This window comes from Delphinapterus leucas, chromosome 8, assembly GCF_059928025.1.
Source record: "Delphinapterus leucas isolate spDelLeu-1000000601 "Yukka" chromosome 8, BTC_Dleu_Yukka2, whole genome shotgun sequence".
In the NCBI taxonomy this organism is placed as follows: Eukaryota; Metazoa; Chordata; class Mammalia; order Artiodactyla; family Monodontidae; genus Delphinapterus; species Delphinapterus leucas.
This window is the reverse complement of record NC_143136.1, coordinates 36,682,289-36,702,987: the sequence shown is the minus strand read 5'-3', so window position 1 is coordinate 36,702,987 and position 20,699 is coordinate 36,682,289. Positions and strand designations below refer to the sequence as shown.

The following is a 20,699-nucleotide window of genomic DNA, read 5'->3' as shown; positions in this document are numbered from 1 at the left end:
CATTTCAATCAAAGGGATACTGAAGAGAGCTAGAAAGATACTGTCTGTACCCTTAAAGGAATTTTGAGTCTGGCAGTAAAGACAGATATTAAACAAGTAAGTATTGATATAATATGAAAGTGGTATTTAAAAAGTTAAGTAAGGGAGATACATAAATTTATAGAAAGATAATTTAGTTAAGTCTAGTGGGTCAGACAAGTCTTCTGAGGCAATAGCATTTAAATTGAGGCTTGTGGATAAGCAGGCATTAGCTAGGTGAGGGACGAGGGCCACGACATGGATCTTTGTAGACAGACCGTCGCTTGACTAGCTGTGTACATTTGGGAAAACACTTTTAACTCTTAAGCTTCCGTTTTCTTGTGTAAAAAATCAAGGAAATAAACCAATCTCAGATGATTGCATATAAAGCATTTAGCACAAGCTTAGTACTTAGTACTCAATACGTAGCCACCAGCAGTGTAGCAGTGGTACTAGTACCGGTAGTGGTAGCAACAGTACTCAGCCAGTGGAATACTGGTTTCCAGATGAAAGATGAAATTTATGTGAATCTTTACAGACTGGGGTTTATGGGAGAGCTGCATATTCATAAGCCTCACTCATCTGAAGTACAAGACATTTGATGGGCAACTAATGGCTCTGTGAGGCCCTCAGAGGCAAGCAAACAATCTCAGAATACAGGTATGGAGCAACCGGCATTTGGCAGTAGGAGCCCAGGAAGTCCTGTAGTTAGAGAAGGTCTTTCTTCAGAACAGGAATGTGGGACTCCTGCTTTCATTAAGTCATTATCTTCTGTGTTATGGTTTATACTGAGGCTTCATTTACTCTTTCCAAGATAATTTAAACATGTTTTAATAGTTCAAATTGGAGTGAGCAGACTGAAGAGAAGCCTTAGTTGATGCTCCTTTTACATTTGTCATGTCACATCTTTAGTATGGACCGAACAATAAGAATAGAAACCATTTTGAGAAATACTAATAATTGTTCCATTGTATTGATCCAGTGATAAGCAGGAAATGACTATGCAAGTGAATGTTTTTCAAGCATCAATAGAAACCTACACTCTAAAGACAGTTCATTCATCTTTTTTTGTTTTTTTTACCAGATAAAGGAAATAATTCTTTCGATCATTCTTTCTTAACAATGGTAATAAATCGTTCCTCATAAACTCTTTCAATTTAAAGTGTTCTGTTATTAAATAATTACTGCTCAGTGAGTAATAGTGTCCCAAGAATGTACCAAAACAACAGCCCAGTTATAACCAAACTCTATTCAAAAATCTCTCAATGGCTCCATGGAAACATGAATCTTATATAACTCTTTAGTTTGGCATATGGCCCTCTGATTCCAACACATTTTACTAAGTTCATTTGTATATGATTCCCAGACACTCCAGCTGAACTAGATTACTCATGGTTTCCCACACACAGCCCTCAATTTCCTGGCTTCCTGCCTTTGTTTATGCCATTGCTTCTATCTATAACAATCTCCTCTACTCTGTAAAACCCTACCATCCATCAGATCATCCCAAATGCCATCTTCCTTTCAAGATCACCAAGTCTTTCTTGGTCTCGAAAATTTGATGGGACTGCCTTTTCCGAAGCCTCCCAATACTTTAGATTCATGTTATCTACCATTTTTATGCTATTTGTGTTTTAAATTTATTTATCTGCCTCATCTTCCTTTATGGATTGTAAACTTCTTGGGGCCACCTACTGCATTTTACCATTCTTGTATTCCTGTACCATTTCTCAAAATGCCTAATGCTATGGTTAGCATAGAGGTTGAGAATATGGACTTCAGGGGCAAAAATAAATAAAATGGTGTCCTGAATCTACCATGTCACACACACAAATCTGTGTGACTTTGGCCAAATGGCAATCTTTTTAAGCCGTATTTCTTCATTTGAAAAACAGCTAGGTCACATGACATCCTCTAACAATGTGATGAAGGCTTTGAACATTGCCCGAAGGTAAATATACAAACCTATATATACAATCAGTCTATACACATATACACTTGCATCTACCCATTGGTGTTCTAGAGCAGAAGATCTCAAATTGTGGTCTGTATATGCTTGGAGGTCCCCAAGACTTTATAGGACATACAAGAGGTAAACCTATTTTCGTAAATACACTCAGAGATTATTTACTATTTTCTCTGTGTCAACAGGTGCACTGTTGACACAAAAGTAATGATGGATAAAACCACTGGCATCTTAGGATGAATCAAGGCAGTGGCACCAAGCTGTCATTGTATTCATTGTATTCTTTATTAGTCATTTTATTCTTCACTGCTATGCACTTGCCGTTTAAACATGACAGTTTCACTTAAAGTCCTTGAGGAAGCAATAAAAGTAATTAATTTTTTTTAGATCTCAAACCTGAGTCACATTCTGTGTGTGAAACAGGAAGTACACATACAGCACTTCTGCTACATACTGAAGTACAGTACAACGGTTGCTCTGAGGAAAGGCATGAGTGTTTGAGCTGTGAGCTGAACTAATCGCTTCTTTTTTATTAAAACTTTTATTTTTACTTGAAGGAATAACTGACCACCAAACTAGTATTCAGACCATAGTTTAGGTATTTGCCAGACATTTTCTCACAAATGAGCAAAGGGAGCTTATTGTTTCGAGGAATAAAAACTGAAAGTATTTGTCACCAAAGGTAAAATTTGAGCTTTCAAGCAAAAATGAAAATTTTAGAAGACTTATATAGGCCGCTGTGAGCCTAATAGCTTCCCAATACCTGAAGAATTTTCTGAGCTCAAAGGTGATACTAATAAATAGTATTTTTAAAATAGCTTGTATTATAAAATGTGTCAACATTTGGAAGATCTGCATAACTCGGTAGCCAATATTTTCAAATGACCAATGCATGATGATATAAAATTATGTGTGGGTAAAAGACCGATCCAAAGTTAGTGAGATAAAACAATCTATTTTCACGTAACAGAATTTTAAAAGTTCATCAATAATGGTTTAAATCGCACATGGCAGCTACCTTTAATAAAATAACACTTGTTCAGTTTTGCTCTAACCCAGATAAACAAAATCTCTTTGAGTCCTCAAGCATTTTTTAAGCATGTTCTCTTGACCTGAGAACAATGAAGCTCCTAAAGTAATGGTTCCCAAGTTAAGAACATTTGCTCTAATAAAAAGCCCACAATTCCACGAAGTGAAGTATAGGCTTCTGCCATGCCAGTCCCGGGTTCCTAGAGTCAGGTCTCTGTGTGAGAGGAAATCTCTCTCATGAAAGTAGGAGACTGAAACAAACAAACAAAAAAAGAGCAGTGTAAAATTACAAGGATGGCAGGCCATGCCGAACTGGCTCTGGGCTTTCCGGTTCCCTCATTTTCTTCTGCTGGGTCAGCTATGGCAGCCATGAAGACCCTGAACCCCAAGGCCGAGGTGGCCTGAGTCTAGGCGGTATTGGCGGTCAACATCAGCGTGGCCCGGGGGCTGCAGGATGTGCTGAGGACCAACTTGGGGCCTAAGGGCACCATGAAGATGCTTGTTTCTGGTGCTGGAGACATCAAGCTCACTAAAGATGGAAATGTGCTGCTTCATGAAATGCAAATTCAACACGCAACAACCTTCTTAACAGCCAAATTAGCAACAGCCCAGAATGACATAACTGGTGATGGTACCACTTCCAATGTCCTAATCATGGGAGAGCTCCTGAAGCAGGCAGATCACTACATTTCTGAAGGTCTTTGCCCCAGAATAATTACAGAAGGATTTGAAGGTGCAAAAGAAAAGGCACTTCAGTTTTTGGAACAAGTCAAAGTAAGCAAAGGGATGGACAGGGAAACACCATAGACGTGGCCAGAACATCTCTATGTACTAAAGTTCATGCTGAACTTACTGATGTCTTAACAGAGGCTGTAGTGGACTCCATTTTAGCCCTTAAAAAACAAGATGAACCTATTGACCTCTTCATGGTTGAGATCATGGAGATGAAACCTAAATCTGAAAACAATAGAAGCTTAATCAGAGGTCTTGTTTTGGACCATGGGGCATGGCATCCTGATACGAAAAAGAGAACAGAAGATGCGTACATCCTCACATGCAACGTGTCATTAGAATATGAAAAAACAAGTGAATTCTGGCTTTTTTTTACAAGAGTACAGAGGAGAGAGAGAAACTAGTGAAAGCTGAAAGAAAATTCATTGAAGACAGAGTTAAAAAAATAACAGACCTGAAAAAGAAATTCTGTGGTGATGTTGATAAAGGATTTGTTGTTATTAATCAAAAGAGAATTGACACCTTTTCCTTAGATGCTCTTGCAGAAGAAGGCATAGTAGCTCTTTGCAGAGCTAAAAGAAGAAATATGGAAAGGCTGACTCTTGCTTGTAGTGGGGTAGCCCTAAATTCTCTTGATGACCTAAATCCTGATTGTTTGGGACATGCAGGACTTGTCTATGAATATACATTGGGAGAAGAGAAGTTCACCTTTATTGAGAAATGTAACAATCCTTGCTCGGTCACATTGTTGATCAAAGGACCAAAAAAGCACACTCTTACTCAAATCAAAGATGCAATAAGAGATGGCTTGAGGCCGGTTAAAAATGCTATTGATGATGGCTGTGTAGTTCCAGGTGCTGGTGCAGTGGAAGTGGCAATGGCAGAAGCCCTGATTAAATACAAGCCCAGTGTAAAGGGCAGGGCCCAACTTGGAGTTCAAGCATGTGCTGATGCATTGCTCATTATTCCCAAGGTTCTTGCTCAGAACTCTGGTTTTGACTTTCAGGAAACTCTAGTTAAAGTTCAAGCAGAACATTCAGAATCAGGTCAACTCGTGCGTGTGGACTTCAACACAGGTGAGCCAATGGTAACAACAGAAGTAGGCATATGGGATATCTACTGCATAAAGAAACAGCTTCTTCATTCCTGCATTGTGATCGCCACCAACATTCTCCTGGTTGATGAGATCATGAGAGCTGGAATGTCTTCTCTAAAAGGTTGCACTGAAGCTCTTCCCTTGTATCATCTGAATCGTGAAGACTCTACAGAGTGATACTAAGAATATAGCTATGGAATTTTTGTCCAAGCTTCAAAAGATTTTCAAAGGATTTTTTCTCCTATATAAAAAAAGGAGAGAACACTGGCACCTATTCAGATTCTGAAGTTCTGAAATTATAATTACAGTATTTTTTAAATTGCACTGCAGTGTACACATACAGCAGGCCAAACTTACCCAATAAAAAGGACATTTTATTTTAGCTTCAGTGATATAAAAATACATGTTAGATAAGCATATGTTATCTACCTTGTTATTAAATATTCCTTGAAAAACAAACTTTAATGGTTTAATAATTCTTCTAATGAATGTATTTTAATTTATCTCCAATAGTTCCCCGTCATTAAGCATTTAAGTTTTCAATTTTTATGCTAGTTATAAATAAGACTTAAGTAACTTAAGGTTCGGAAAGCATTCCTGCTTCCTTAGTATAAATCCTTTTGAGCAGGGGTTCTCCCAACCCCCAGGCTGAAGACCAGTACTGGTCAGCAGCCTGTTAGCAAGGAGGCTGCACAGCAGGTGAGCAGCGAGCAAGCAAGGGAAGCTTCATTTGCTGCTTCCCATGGCTTGCATTACCGCCGAACCATCCCCATTCCCCCTATCGCTCACATTACTACTTGAACCATCTCCCCTCTTGAAAAATTGTCTTCCACGAAACCGGTTCCTGGGGCCAAAAACATTGGGGACCGCTGCTTTTGAGTAAAAAAAAACTATTGGACAAATTGGACTTTTCATGCTTTATGAAATAGCTTTGGTAAAATGCTTCCCAGAAACGTTAAGTTGTAGTGAGTAGAAAGATGGAATTAGAGGCAAGGGAATTGAAAGAGCTGCAAGTCTAAAGTGGCAAAAATAGGAAAGGTAGAGGTTAAAAACATGGTTGAGGGCGTGGTGACTAAGGACTAGGTGAGACAGGAGATTTTCAGGCAAGACCGTATTTTCACACCTCGGAACATTTGCTTAGGCTGATATCCCTCCCAAACCGTCTAGTGTCCTCTTTTTTTCACCCAAGTTACTGCTCTCTTCTACATGTTTCCACAAAATACAGCAGGTGTATCTGAAGCCCTTGAAAGTGAAGTTGTGTGCTGCTACACTTTGTGTTTTGAGGACTTGTCAGTTGCCTATAGTGAGTGTGCAATAAATATGAAGTTGAAAAACATAAAATTACAAGGATGAATGCCTCTTTATCTTATCTCTCCCCAGCAGAATCCTGAAAATATAGTTAAAAATTAGATTTTTAAAAAATTAGATTGTATTTCTTTATGCTCTAAGATGAAATTATTTTTGTGAAGAAAACATGCATCCAATTTGTTTGAATGAACATTTTCACATAATGAATTATTGTCACACTCCCCTCCCCCACACAAATCTTTTTGCAGTTGGTCCACTGTTTTATGAAAATTTTGATTATTTATTAATTAGAACAAGATGAGTGGCATGTAGACAAATAGCCATTTTAAAGAGATTTTCATGAGTTATAAGACACAGTGTCTACAGAAATATTCAGCTTGGTGAATCTAATACTCAGTGAACACTTTCCAGACCATATTAAAACATTTGGCCACAAAAGGAACTTTTCTTCTGTTTTACTGTTTAGATGGGCTTAGGAAAGGAAAGAAAAACAAAAAGGAAGAAGAAGTGAACAGAAAAGTTAGGAAAAGGAGGCTTTTAACCATCACATGAGCAGTAAGGACAAATGTACTGAGATCCAGTCAGAAGTCTTTTAGGACTCTCCCATCTTGCTCTTTTCTCCTAACGTTGGCCTGTTGCTGCTACTCAGGACACAACTGTCACAAGGTGGAAACACAGAGGTAGGCTCCTCCATACTACTTGGTTGGACCTACAGTTAGTTTTTCTGCTTATAGCTCTACAATCAGGTGAATTGGTTCTTAGCCTGGAATGACAAGAACCTTTGACCTATTGCATTATACTGGTTTCCAGGAGATTTTAAGAACAAGGATATGTTAGAGTCCCAGGAAAAATACACATATCTAAGTAGCAAATTTTATCAGAAGTTGTGGTGTCTGAACATAAGGCAGAAATAACTGAGATTCCTTATAAAAATGCCAGGAAATCCATGAGACACAAAAGATATCTAGAAGATATCTATTTTTCTAGGAAGAAATTTTTGAGGGGAAAAAATCTTTCAGCTTTTAAGACCTCTCATAATTTGTTCTCTGCCACATAGCCCTCAGCAAAACTTCACATTGTCTATCAATGAAGGCAAATTGTTAAGGCTTCTAGTTTCTGAGTCTCCACATTCTCGCATACCCCAACCTTAGAGATCTTAAAGAGAATGCCTTTTTACGCTAGAAACATGTAAATATGCTATGAGTGTTCATGTGCCTCTTTCCTGGTGCAGTAAAAGTAAATAATGATAAATAAGGTTATAGCTTTGAAAAAAAATACTTTCCTCCAATATAGTTTTGATGGTGTTTCTCAAAAAATGCTTCTCACTTCTGGGTATTTCCAAAGGTCATGTTGCTTCTTAAAATCCGGCCCCATCATTCTTTGTACTCCCTCATTTCTACCCCACTTTCATTTTTACCCACATGCATCCATATCTGATTTCAGCTTCCCTCCTCACCACCCTCATGCTTCCAGGAATCCTGAACCTGTTCAGTGTCTTATATATTTGACTTAATTCTCTGATCACATCTTTAGTAATTTTATTTATTCAGTAAGTATGTATTGAGCAACTCCTATAAATCAGGCACCAATAACATACTAGGTATCCAGAGAGGAAGAGAAGACATATCCCCATCCTTAAGAATCTTACAGATATCCCAATCAACATCTCAGCAAGTAATTTTGTGGATACTGACAAATTGATTCTAAAGTTTATAGGGAGAGCAGAAAACCAGAATAGCCATACAATTTGGAAGGAGAACAAAGTTGGAGGACTGACAGTACCAGTCAAGTCTTACTATGAAGCTACAGTAATCAAGAAAGTGTGGTATTGGTGAAAAAAGAGACAAATAGGTCAATGGAGCAGAATCAAGAGCCCAGAAGTAGACCCACATAAACATAGTCAACTGATAACTGACAAAGGGGCAAAGGCAATACAATGGATCAAAGACAACCTTTTCAAAATGAATCTAGACACAGACCTTACACCATTTATAAAAATCAACCCCAAATGGATCATAAGACTAAACGTAAAACACAGAACTGTAAAACTCCTAGAAGAACATAAGAAAAAAACTAGATGACTTTGGGTACGGTGATGACTTTTTAGATACAATACCACAGACACAATTCATTAAAGAAGTAATTGATAAGCTGAACTTCATTAAAATTAAAAACTTCTGCTCTGCAAAAAACAATGTCAAGAAACGAGAAGACAAGCCACAGACTAGGAGAAAATATTTTCTAAAGACACATCTGATAAAGAACTGTTATCCAAAACATAGAAAGAATACTTAAAACTCAACAGTAAGAAAACAGACAACCAGATTAAAAAATGGGCAAGAAATTTTACCAGTCATCTTACCAAAGAAGATATATAGATGGCAAACAAGCATATGAAAAGATGTTCCACATCACATGCCATCAGTGAAATGTAAATTAAAACAACAATGAGATACCAGTATACACCTATTAGAATGGCCAGAATCTGGAAGACTGACAACACCAAGTGATGATGATGATGTGGAGCAGCAGGAACTCTCCTTCATTGCTGGTGGGAATGCACAATGGTACAGTCACTTTGGAAAACAGTTTGGCAGCTTCTTAGAAAACTAAATGTACTCTTACCATACAATTCAGAAATTGTACTCCTTGGTATTTATCCAAAGAAACTGAAAATTTATGTCCACACAAAAACCTGCACATGGGTATTTACAGCAGCTTTATTCATAATTGTAAAAACTGGAAAGCAATCATGATGTCCTTCAGTGGGTACATGGAAAAATAAACTGTGGTACATCCAGGTAATGGCATATTATTCAGTGCTAAAAGAAATGCACTATCAAGCCATGAAAAGACTTGGAGGAAACACAAATACATTCTTACTAAGTGAAGGAAGACAATCTGATAAGGCTACATACTATATAATTCCAACTATATGGCATTCTGGAAAAAGCAAAATTATGGAAACAGTAAAAAGATCAATGGTTGTCCGGAGTTGGGAAGGAGGGGAGAGATAAACGGGCAAAAGACAGAGGGTTTTTTAGGGCAGTGAAAATACTCTGTATTATACTATAATGATGGATACATGTCATTATATATTTGTCTAAACCCATTGAGTGTACAACACTAAGAGTGAACTCTAATGTAAACTATGTTCTTTGGGTGATAATGATGTGACATGCAGGTTCATCAACTGTAACATGTGCCACTCTGGGGGGGGATGTTGATAATGGGGGAGGCTGGGCGTGTGTGGGGGGCAGAAGGTATATAGGAATCTCTGCACTTTCCTCTTAGTTTGCTGTAAACCTAAAACTCCTCTAAAAAAATAGTCTTTAAAAAGCAAACAAATTTACTATTGCTTAGGGGAGACAATGACACAATTATAATATAGTATAAATGCTATAAAAATAATATTATACCTATAGACTTTGCCTCCTTATCTTGACTTTAAACTCCTTAAAGGTTTGGTTATGTATTTTTATAAATTCATCAAACAAAACTCAGGCCCAAGACGGTATTCAATGAACACTGTGAACTAAAGAAAGGAGATACTGAACCCTCACCTAAATGTAGTATGTCCACGACCACATCAGAGGTATGAACCCGGCCATAGCCTGTGTGTGGCAATGTCTGGACCAGAGGAGGTATAAGGAGCTCACTTACCAATGACGTGGTAAAAATTCCAAACTCAATGTTCCCAGCATCTGTGGAAACGGGTGTGGCCGTATTCAAAATCATGGCCTGTGGCAGTAAATCTCATTGAAAATTTGCCAGAGTAGACAAAAACCACAGGAAACTGTGATTTACAAAGTCTTAACTTCAAACTCTACAGGGTCTACTCAATCTCTCACACATCATACAATAATAACTTAAATAATATGATGTTTGGGAAGTATCTCCTGATAGAGTCAGACTACTCCAGGAGACAACTGGGCCAACAGTCGGACTTTCTACCTTTGAGGCATATTGTGGTTAACTAGGCAGGAGAGATGGGTAAGTGGAATCAGTGGGCCTTCTGCTCCTTCACTCAGAAGTCCTCATGATGACCAGCACTGGGGCCTGGGGTTCACCTACCTATCTCTGCAATTCATCTCAGTATCAAATCCTAAGAGCATAAAATGCAGGTTACAAAGTATTGTTATTCTCAAAGCAATTTCCTGTAATCATGCATTCCCACAAAGTATGATCCAATTAGGCAGTCCAGGAATTTTATATTGATTTCATCCATGGACAAACTGAGGTACAGAGAAGTTAAGTAGCAAATGTTTATGGTCATACAGCTGGTAAACTCTATCACCATTATCTCTCAGAGATTGAGAGAGGCCTATACCATTCCATATATTTAAAAGAAGTATTAAAAAATGTCAAAACAGGTAGACAAATATCATTTTTTAAATGTTTTTAACAAATAACTATTATTAATATATGATATACAATGCAAAATAATTACAAGTAAAGGAATGTGTGTGTGTGAATGTGTGGATTCACACATATATATTCTCCAGACAGTATGACCTAGTAATCTATGTGTAGGGTTATATGACAGATATTTGGTGGCAAGAAAACTCTTATTTACCTACACAATAGCATTTTCCCCATTGGCAGAAATATTCCCGGTCTGAGAAAATAATGGAAATGAATTATTACTGAGCTAGTATAATCATAGTATTATTCTCCTTATTATTTATTTAGACGTAGTCACGGGACCCAATTCTGGTGAAAGAGACCTTTCTACTTTGGATCATGTTATGTACGCGTATGATGTCTGGATCCGTGGGAGCCATTTTGAAGTAATGAGGTGGCAATACTAAGAACAAAACCAAGTGTTAATAATGGAAGAGTAAAAAAATGGAAGAGCCTGTATCTGTTCTCAATGACTTTACTGACCCACCAGAACTGCCAGCCTGTGACTACTTTATTAATCTAACAAAATATTTTTCTAAAACCTTAAGAAATAGAACTTAGTTGGGTTTTCTCTTATTTGTATTTGAAAGCATCTTGACTACAATTTTCTTCTTTCAATCTTGCTCATGATTATATGTAAAACTTCTTTTGGAGAGAACATCAACATATATATTACAGGCCCTTTGTGAATGTGAAGCCAAAGCCAGCTGCCCTCCCAGACCTCCCTGCGGAAAAACTTTCTCTTTGCATAGAGAATGTTAGAGATTAGACCAGGACTCCTCAGCTGCTAGACTCCAGACTAGTATTTTTCTGACACACAGTGCTCTGTGGAACTACCACAAAGGTTATCTGGTCTTCCTATCACTAAGGATAAAAACTAAGGACCTTGTATCATATCTGTCTCTCCCCCAAAGCAACATGAATTCAATGATAAAAATCAACTCCATTAAAACAAGAATTTCTAGGTTCAAATAGGTGGTGTTGGGAATAATCTGAAGATCAGCAGAGGAAGATCAATGAAAGCAGAATATCTCTCCCTTCATGACTGAATATGCAATAAAGATAAATGACAGTAAAGTACTTCAGAGATTCATAGAATTATGCTGACTTTGTGACTTTCTTCTGAGGATCTCAGAAAAATTATGTAAAGAATGCTCATCTTCACATCAGATTCAGGTATTACACATGTGAACAGGAAAAAGAGAAGCTCATTCACTGCCCTGCTCTCCATTCACTTTGTATGTGGTGTGTGGGTGTACTTAAACAGTATGCCTATTTATATTCAATCACATATGGATGCTATATATGAATTAGGTATCTATAATGCAGATACTTTAAATATTTGTTTACCACCAACTGCTTAACTGGGATTTCCATGAATAGAATAAAAGATGTATGCATTAAATATATGTGTAGATGTATATGAGGATCTGGTATAACTTACTATTATTTCCTTTTATGGGTCAAGCAGGAAAAACGAGAAAATCAAGTATCCTAAGTAAATTTTGCCCATTTCTATATACTTCCCCCACCATGAAACAACAGGCTTAATACACCATACACATCATTTTAAGGGAGAAGGAGAGAGAATCAGCTAGGGAAAAAAGAAACCCCAAGTTTAAAAAGAAAATTATCACAGTGGTACATGGCTGTTCATTCTTTTTGTAGAAAATGTTTTCATGTTTATTTTAAGTCCAACAAAAATGTAAGTATTTTAAACAAACAAAAATGTGTCAGGGATAACAATAGGCTATTTTTGAGGTTGGAAGAAAAAAGAAGCTTGCCAGGAGTAGGCATGTATATTTTGAAGCATACTGCTTCAAAAAGCAGGATGTCGGGATGTTGCATCTTTAATTTTTCTGTTAATTATGGATTGAGCATTGTTGTGAATCTTGTCCTCAAAACCGAGCTCAGAAAATAAGAGCAGATGCTCATCCCCAGGTTTGGCTCATATGGGAATTGAACGGAACATATTGGTTTATAATTAATGTAATTTGTTGGATTATCTTTTGTGAAGGAGCGAAGGTAAACAACCTTGCAGCATTGTAGTAATATCTTTGGAGCTTGGAACTTCTGTAGTTATGGAGAAAAAAGAAAAAGGAAAAGGAAAAAAGCTCTTCCTGTCACATTACAGGGAATTTTGAAATGTCTGTCACATTCAAACGTACTTTTAATTAATTCAAAGGAAAGAATTAGGTGAAAGACCCTAAAGCTAATCACAAGTAGTGTGTAAAATGAGAGCCACTGGTTTCCCAATGGGGAATTTTGATAAATTGAATTCTCTTTTCCATTTGCTTTAATTTCATTGTGCAGTAGGGAAATGGAAGGGAAACATTTTCCCTTCTCTCTAAACAGGAAATTGGGCACAACACAAAATTCATTGATTTGAATATTTATCTTTTGGGGGGCACTGTATTATTCATAAGAAATATGTATACAATGACTTTTCTCCACAAAGGTCAGGGCGTCTGTGTATCTCATCTTTGTTTTATTCTCCATACCCCTCAGAGGTATAGATGTTATCTTCAGTTTAAATAAACTCATTCATGAAAAAAAGAAAGTAACCTTAACCCTTTTCCACACACAACCAAACCAAGAAGGATAAACACCTTTTGGTGTGATGTTGTCCAGTCACAAAATGTTTCCTCTGCCTCACATCGATCTCGGGAGCATGTGTATAACTTTAGGTCTTTGACAATCTTTGACTATCCAGTTTTGATACTGGATCATCTGAATTTTCATTTTGATATTTTTCTGTGTGTTATATGCCATTTAAAAAAATGGTTTTCTTAGCTTCTAATAGAGTGGTAGGTTTGAAGCTTTTTGTTACCTTTATATGATTAACAGGTAAAAAGTATATTTTAATTGACTTTTTACTTTTTTCATATATTCTTACATTTGATTGCTAAAAATAAATTATTCTTCCCAATATCTCTCAACTAGAAACCCAATTTAAGGCCTCACAGGTCCAGAATTTGGTAGTAATTTGAGGGAAAAAAAAGGGGTGGGGGAGGGAGTGAAGACTTTTAAAATTTTTATTTAAAAGCAAATGATGTGCATCCCCTTTAAAAACAATTACATAAATAATGTTAATCTTATATTTATTGTCTAAAATGAATTCCCAAGTTTCATCTTAGAAATGATTTCCTTTGGAAGCCTTTTCAGAATACCCTTCATCCAAAGAATGATTTACATGTTCTTTCTGTGTACATTATAATACCTCATTCTTTCCCACATGATATTCGGTACCACACCCTAATAGAATTGCCTGCCTGTTTGTCTCTCCTATTAATATGTGAGTGTCTAGCATTTTACTGTACTCTAAAAGTATTTGTTGAAACAATGGAAGAAATGGGGTATTGTTTGACCCCAAGAATCTAGAGAATGAGGGTAATTTTTCACAAAATTAGCACCCATGTTATCTTTATTTTAGAATGTAATCGCATTTATGGAAGTCCAAGGAAACAAGAGCGATGATTTAGAAGGTGATATTAAATTCCTTACACAGTCATAATTTTCTTGACTACTTGTTGTAAGTCCAGAGGAGGGTAAAGTAAAAGTCTCAAGTCAATTAGTTCACAAATAGCTATCATTATTGAAAACCAATCCATATATTAGTGTTGAGAGGCATATAGTGGAATTTTGGGGGAGGATCTCTACGTTGTAGTAAGAAAGATACAACTAACATTTACTGACAAAATATGGTATATAATTAAATATAAAATTGTGCAGCACATGATTTTCTTAACCATATGTGGCCAGAAAAGAAGAAAATGTTTAGGGCTGGAATTATCAGAGGTGTCAAGGAGGTAATCAAACACAGATGACTTGTGTAGGTTAGCATTAACTCTGGCCAGGTTAAGAAGCCTTACATAGATTCTCACTTAATCCTCATTGTCTCTTTTCAAGTCAGGCATTTTGTCTTCATGCTACATAGAAGAAAATAACAGACAAATAAATGAAATCCCTAAGGTAATACTACCAATTAATGGTATATCTGGTTTTGAGTCCTGCTTCCTTCACAGTACTATATGATGACTGACAGAATATATAAAAAGGAACAGAGAAATGAATTAAAAATCATCCAATAAAAGAGAGGGCAGACATAAGTAGATGAAAAAGAAGTAGTGGAGTGCCATTTCACTAAAGACAAAGAAGTAGAGTGTTTCAAGAAGGAAATACAGTGAACAGTGTCAAAAACTACAAACAGGTCAAGGAGACTGCATTTGTCATTGTGTTTGACAACAAAGATGGTGATTTTTGAAAGAGTTGCTTCAGTAAGTGAGTGGAATGAAAACCGCTTCAGAAGTAAGGACAGAGTGATAACAGAAGAGCAGCATAGGTTGATGTATGTGTTAAAAATAAAGCAGATACAAGTTAACTAGAAGAAAGAGTGACTAAGGTCAAGCAAAGGCTTGCCTCAAGATAGAGAGATGTGAATTATTGAAACTAGAGGAGGGAGAAATGGAATGGAGAAGAAAGGGACAAGTGGGAGGCAAAAAATCTCAATCTAGTGTACCAGGGCAAGGTTAGCACTTCTAAGACTCTTCTTCTGAGACTGGGAAAATTTGAAGAGATGTCTGTAGCAGTAGAAAAAAACAGAATGATATGAAGATGAGAATCAATGAAGGATAGCCTTGATCTTTTTATTTTAAGAACAAGGTGAGCTCACTAGCTGAGAAAAGGAGCAGTGAGGGAAGTGTTGAAGGCTGGAGGAGAAACAGTCTGTTGCAGCTGAAATGGTAACAATGAAAATCCTCCTTCCTCAGGATCATCTACATAAACTTAACTGCTTATAAGGTATCTTCCTTCCTGATCAAATAAAAATGATGATTTGGCTCTTAAAAATCCCCAAAGGACTTTAGGACAATCTGGATGGCATGAAATGGTACGGTCTCCAGTGCAAAAAAAAAAAAAAAAGAAAGAAAGAAGGAAAGAAAAAGTGGACAGATTGACCAATATAGAAACTCTGGCCTTTCTCCAAAATTACAGCATGTCATTGGCAAAAATTAGAAGTATGAGCCAGATCTCAATTCAGTTCTATTTCTGCTACACTCCACTGTCTCTCAAATAACATAGGTATTTATGTATATGATTTTAAAAGCACTGGTTTGAAAAACTATATTGTAGAAAAATACATAATGAGAACCATACCTAATACCTAGTTTAAAGAAGATTGACTATATCCTTTGTTTTGCTTTAGGGAGTAAATAATTTGTTTCTACTTATCAAAAATTTTACCAGGTTATTTGCAAACATATAGAGAGCTACTGACCTCTCATCCCTTCAGACTTGGATTCATTTTATTTTTAAACCATTGAATGCTATTCATTCTAAACTTCTTGGTTGAGAACTGAACCATAGATGATAAAAACCAAACTGAACAGTGTTCAGGCAAATATGTGAAGTGAGCCAAATTTATTTTTGGAGATTCTGTTTTCCTGTGCCCAGGAATCCAACTCAAATTTTCAAATTCTCAAATCTTTGCCCATCTATATATCAACCCCATGCTCCATGTTCCCAAAGAGTATAGATTGCAAGGAAGATGATCCAAGGAACTCACACTTATGGACATGGCTTTTTTTTTTTTTTTTTTGCATTCAAACTAAACAAATTTTAAAATTATAAATAATAAAAAACAAAAACAAAAATTATACTCTAAACAATGTTGAAAGAAAAATGAAAGTCTTGGGGGAAATCTTTGTAATAGATATATCAAAAACTAATATTAAAAAAAGGAAGAAAATCTTAACCTATCAAGAGAAATTAAGTAATTTTAGTGCCTGCATACAGTGGAATTATTTGTATCCATTTTTTTTTGTATCCTTTTAAAAAGATGAGGCATATATGTATATTCATTGATATGGATAGTTCTTTTGACATATTTTTAAATATAAAAAGGTATGAGAGCAACATATATTAGATGGTATACACCTATGTATATCAAGTTATGTGTTCACTCCTAAAGAGGAGGAATCTGGAAGAATATTTACGAAATATTGATTGTGCTTTCTTATAGATGGTGGAATTTAAGGTTTTCTTTTAGTATCTTCTATATACTTTCCATATTGCTTAAGTATTTATTATCTTTATAATAAAAAAGTAAAATAATAAACACTTCAGTTAGTATCTTAATATTTATAACTGCAAGGGAATGGATGTATCGTCAGTTTTATAACTGCAAGGGAATGGATTATCATCAGTTTTATAATTTTCAATTATAGTTGGTAAAATAGGTCCTGAGATATGAATTGTTTTGGCCAGTATCTATAAGTTAGTCTCCTGACTTTGCAGTACTCTTCCTTCTCTACCATACTGCCTGAACATGAACAAAACATGCACAGAAAAATAACTCATTTAGACATTTATAAGTTGGCAGACCAGAGTCTTCATTTATATCGTACTTCTAATGCATATGAGCTTCTCTCCATTCAAAAAAGGAAGAGGGCACCAAAGTTAACTCAAGAAAGATGTGTTGGAATATTGAAACCACAAAAGCTAGCAAAGATTCTGAAAACTCTTCAAAATTTGTATTTGTTATTTTTAGGAAGGCTTCTTTTAAAGCCATATAAAACATATATATCTCACAGAATTTTGAATTAAGCTACAGCAACAGCAATGGATTTTGTGACCCAAATCCTAGGCTTAAGGTCATAGATGGACTACATTTTCAGCTCAGAGATGTGTTTTTCTAATAAGTCACAAATGCGACTGCTATAATAATAGTTTCATGCCGTACTCACTAGAAAACTGTTCAGTCAAAGAGAATGAGAAGCTTATCACAGATTGATGACTTTCTGATATGGGATGTTAAAATTTTCGTATCCTTATAAATTAAGAAATACTAGAATGAAGTGACCAGATGTTCAGCTTCCTTTCTGGAATTTCAAATGTATGTGTGTGTGCATGCATACAACAGAAACCATTCCTCTGAAAAGCAGAGACTTCTTATCGGAAAATGTGTCTTCTTACACTGTCATCAACCTTCATTTATTATCCATAGTGCTTACATTTCAACACCTTGCATTTTTACGTCCTCTTTTATATAGGAACTACACAGATTTTAGAAGACATTCTTAAAAAAAAAAGGAACTATCTTTCTCCTACTAGAGCTTAGATGAGTGCCTAGGAAATGCTATGTAAAACTGGGCAGAAACCACCCATGAAACCTCAAAGGAATTTTAAGATAGCCAATCTTTCTACCTTTGTACTCTAGAAGGCAAAAGATTCTGCCAAGTAGATGAAAGTAGAAAACATGGCAAGGTCAATTCTTGTCTTTTACCTTTTCCTTTCATGACCTTCAGGTGTTAGTCCTCTAAAACTACTTTAGTCTACGTGGTACCACAAGTATCAGGAGAAAGAGAACATTTCTCAGAAATGAAGCCATAACATGATTCAAATAAGAATTCTAAGGCTCAGTAGTAAAGCACCATTGTGAGTCTACATGACTGTATTAGGAAATGTATGTAAGGATGGTTTTAATAAGAAACTTACAACCTTTTTTTTTAAAGTTCAGAAATAGGCATTTTTTTTCAAAATTAAAAAATAGCACATATTAATAATAGTCATGGCAAACATCCTCCCAAAAAGCATGCTATAATACTCATTGCTCTTTTATTTCTATTCTTCTTCTGATCTACGATCAAAATTTATTTTTCAAATTTTGTTCAAAAAGTAAATGAAAAACAAACTGTTTCTTGGCTGAGACTCTGAATTCTTGGCAATTAGCATACTAAAAATAAATTCACCTTACATTGATTTACACTCTACTATAATAGGGCTACAGACTATTTTTCTTATATTGTTATTCTCTTTTGAAATGCATCCCTAGTAAGATGTAAAAGCATGTTATTTTATCTTTATTTATATAATTATAGGATGTTTAAAGTTTCTGACCCATAAAGCTGCCTTCCAGAAGTAGAAGTCTGGTCTAGACTGGCTTTCCTCTCAAGTTGATTAAAATGAGGATGAAGAAATATCTTCTTAGAAGACTACACCAAACCAATCCATTTTATCACTAAAAATTCACCTCTTAAAAGTTTTTAATATTTGTGTTAAGACAAGAGTTGCTGGGCCTACTGTTTTTAAATACAAATATCCTTGTAAACGTTAACCTATAAAAGTTAACTTGATACCTTAGAACAGGTTAGAAAAACAAATTATTCCAAGCAAATTATTCTGAAACCTAGCTGAGAGTAAAACCCTTAAGAGTTAGGATATAGAAGAAAAATTCCCATTTCAAGGTGGTGGTGAATAATGGGAACCTAGACACTCATTAAACAATAAGAAGACTCTGTGGGAACCAAAGAACTAAGATCAGAGTGTGATTCTGGCAGTGTGTATGAGTAAATATGGATCCATCTGTAAGATTTCTATTCCTTAGTGAGGGGCTCATCCAGCCACAGTTCCATCCAGTTCTTTGCTAAGATGGAATATTGCCCTCTTCTACTGTCTGCCACCAAAGGTAGGAGAAAATAGGAAGGGGGTAGGCCCTTAGGTGTAAGCTAACCAGATGGCTGCTGATAGGGTGTCATTGAAATATATCTCAACATACTCTGATGAAAATAATATTTTTTCCACTGTTGGAGACGGATGTTGAATTTCCCATTTCTCTTGTTGCAATGTGTAGGGACTTTGGTCTCTCTCTGTTTTCCATGGGGTAAGGAGCAGAAAGAACTGAGCTCACTGTCTCTTCAATAGTAGAAGAGAAGATGATGAAGGTACTGGGCTGGTGAGAATAAGGTAAGAGAGAATTTTCAAGATGAGAAGAGGAAAGATTGAGGGAAAAAAACACCCAAAGGGAAAGGCATAAAAGGAAAAGGAGGGGAAAGGAAGAAAGATATAGGGTGAAGCAAGTACTAATGGCCAGGGAAGACAGTGAAGGTATTCAGGACATTTCACTTATTTTAGAATTTTGCTTACATCAAATCTCTTGATATTTGTTTAATTGACTCTCTGTTTGCACTGAATCAAGTAACATGTATAAAGTAAAGAAACCAAGGAAAGAGACTTAGTAAAACCAACTTGTATTAAGTTAGGGTCCCATTAGGAGACAGAGATGACACCAGTTATTTGGACAGAGAGAATTTAATATAACTAAGTAAGTGAAGTGTTAACTAAGTAAGTAAAGTGTTAACTAAGTAAGTGAAAGAGTAAAAAGAATATTAAGGTGGTGTAGAGGTAACAGCTACAGGAAGAAGCTACCATACTTAGGGCTGAAGGAATAAAGGCAAGAGGTTGGAATTATTAAAATTTAGAAGGCTGGAGGAGAGGCTCTGTGGTGCTGAAATTCAAACTTCTAAGGCAGGGCACTGCTGGGCTGGTGCTGGTGTCTCTCAGTGTCTGGTAAGGTTGGTTCTACAAGTGTTGGATAAACCACAAGATGGATCCACATGCTGCTATCAGAAGGCACTGCTGCTGCCGAGATGAAAAAGTGATACTGCGGTGATGCTTACAAGAATAAGGAGCAGACAGGAAACCCTTAAGAAGTTGATGTGCGCTGACAGCAATAAGATGAAAGAAGAAGCCGCTTCCCTTCTCCATCTAGTACCGCCTACTGGCAGAGCCTAACTGAGAAACAGCTGGTGAAGTAGAAATGTGGTCGCAGAGTCCCTGCCCCAGCATCACAAAACTGAGTATAGAAGAGTGGGCTTGGAGATGAGAGACAATAGCTTAAGAACTGGCACACAACCTTTAAAAGCATTATCTTCCCAATTGTTTTTTATTCCTTAATTTTGAGGAGGTTTTATCAAAATCAGAAAATAAGGAAGGCAAAAACAGTATCCTTACTCCAGTTATAACCCCTTTTAAATAAACCAAATTATGAAAAGCCTGTATTTATTTTTTTAATAAAAACAATTATTTCATTTATAGAAAATTATTATGGGACTCTGCTTTCATTCTAAATTCTCTTTAGTTTATTATTACTCTTATTCAACAAATATTTATTGAATACTGAATGTATCATAAAGTATTCTAGGTGCTTGAAATACACCAAGGAATAAGAGACAATATTCTTGTCCTCATAGAATATGATTCTTTTTAAGAAGTAAGATTATATCAATATTCAGCAAAAATCGATTACAAATCTTTTATGAAGAAGAGAACTGGGGTACAATGTGAGATACTTATATTGACAGTATGGCA

At 36.1% G+C, this 20,699-nt stretch overlaps 1 pseudogene; it reads left to right on the top strand.

Annotated features, from left to right (window-relative positions):
- The first annotated feature begins 3,358 nt into the window (after nt 1-3,358).
- Nucleotides 3,359-5,021, top strand: LOC111172037 (T-complex protein 1 subunit zeta pseudogene; annotated as a pseudogene).
- Nucleotides 5,022-20,699: the final 15,678 nt, after the last annotated feature.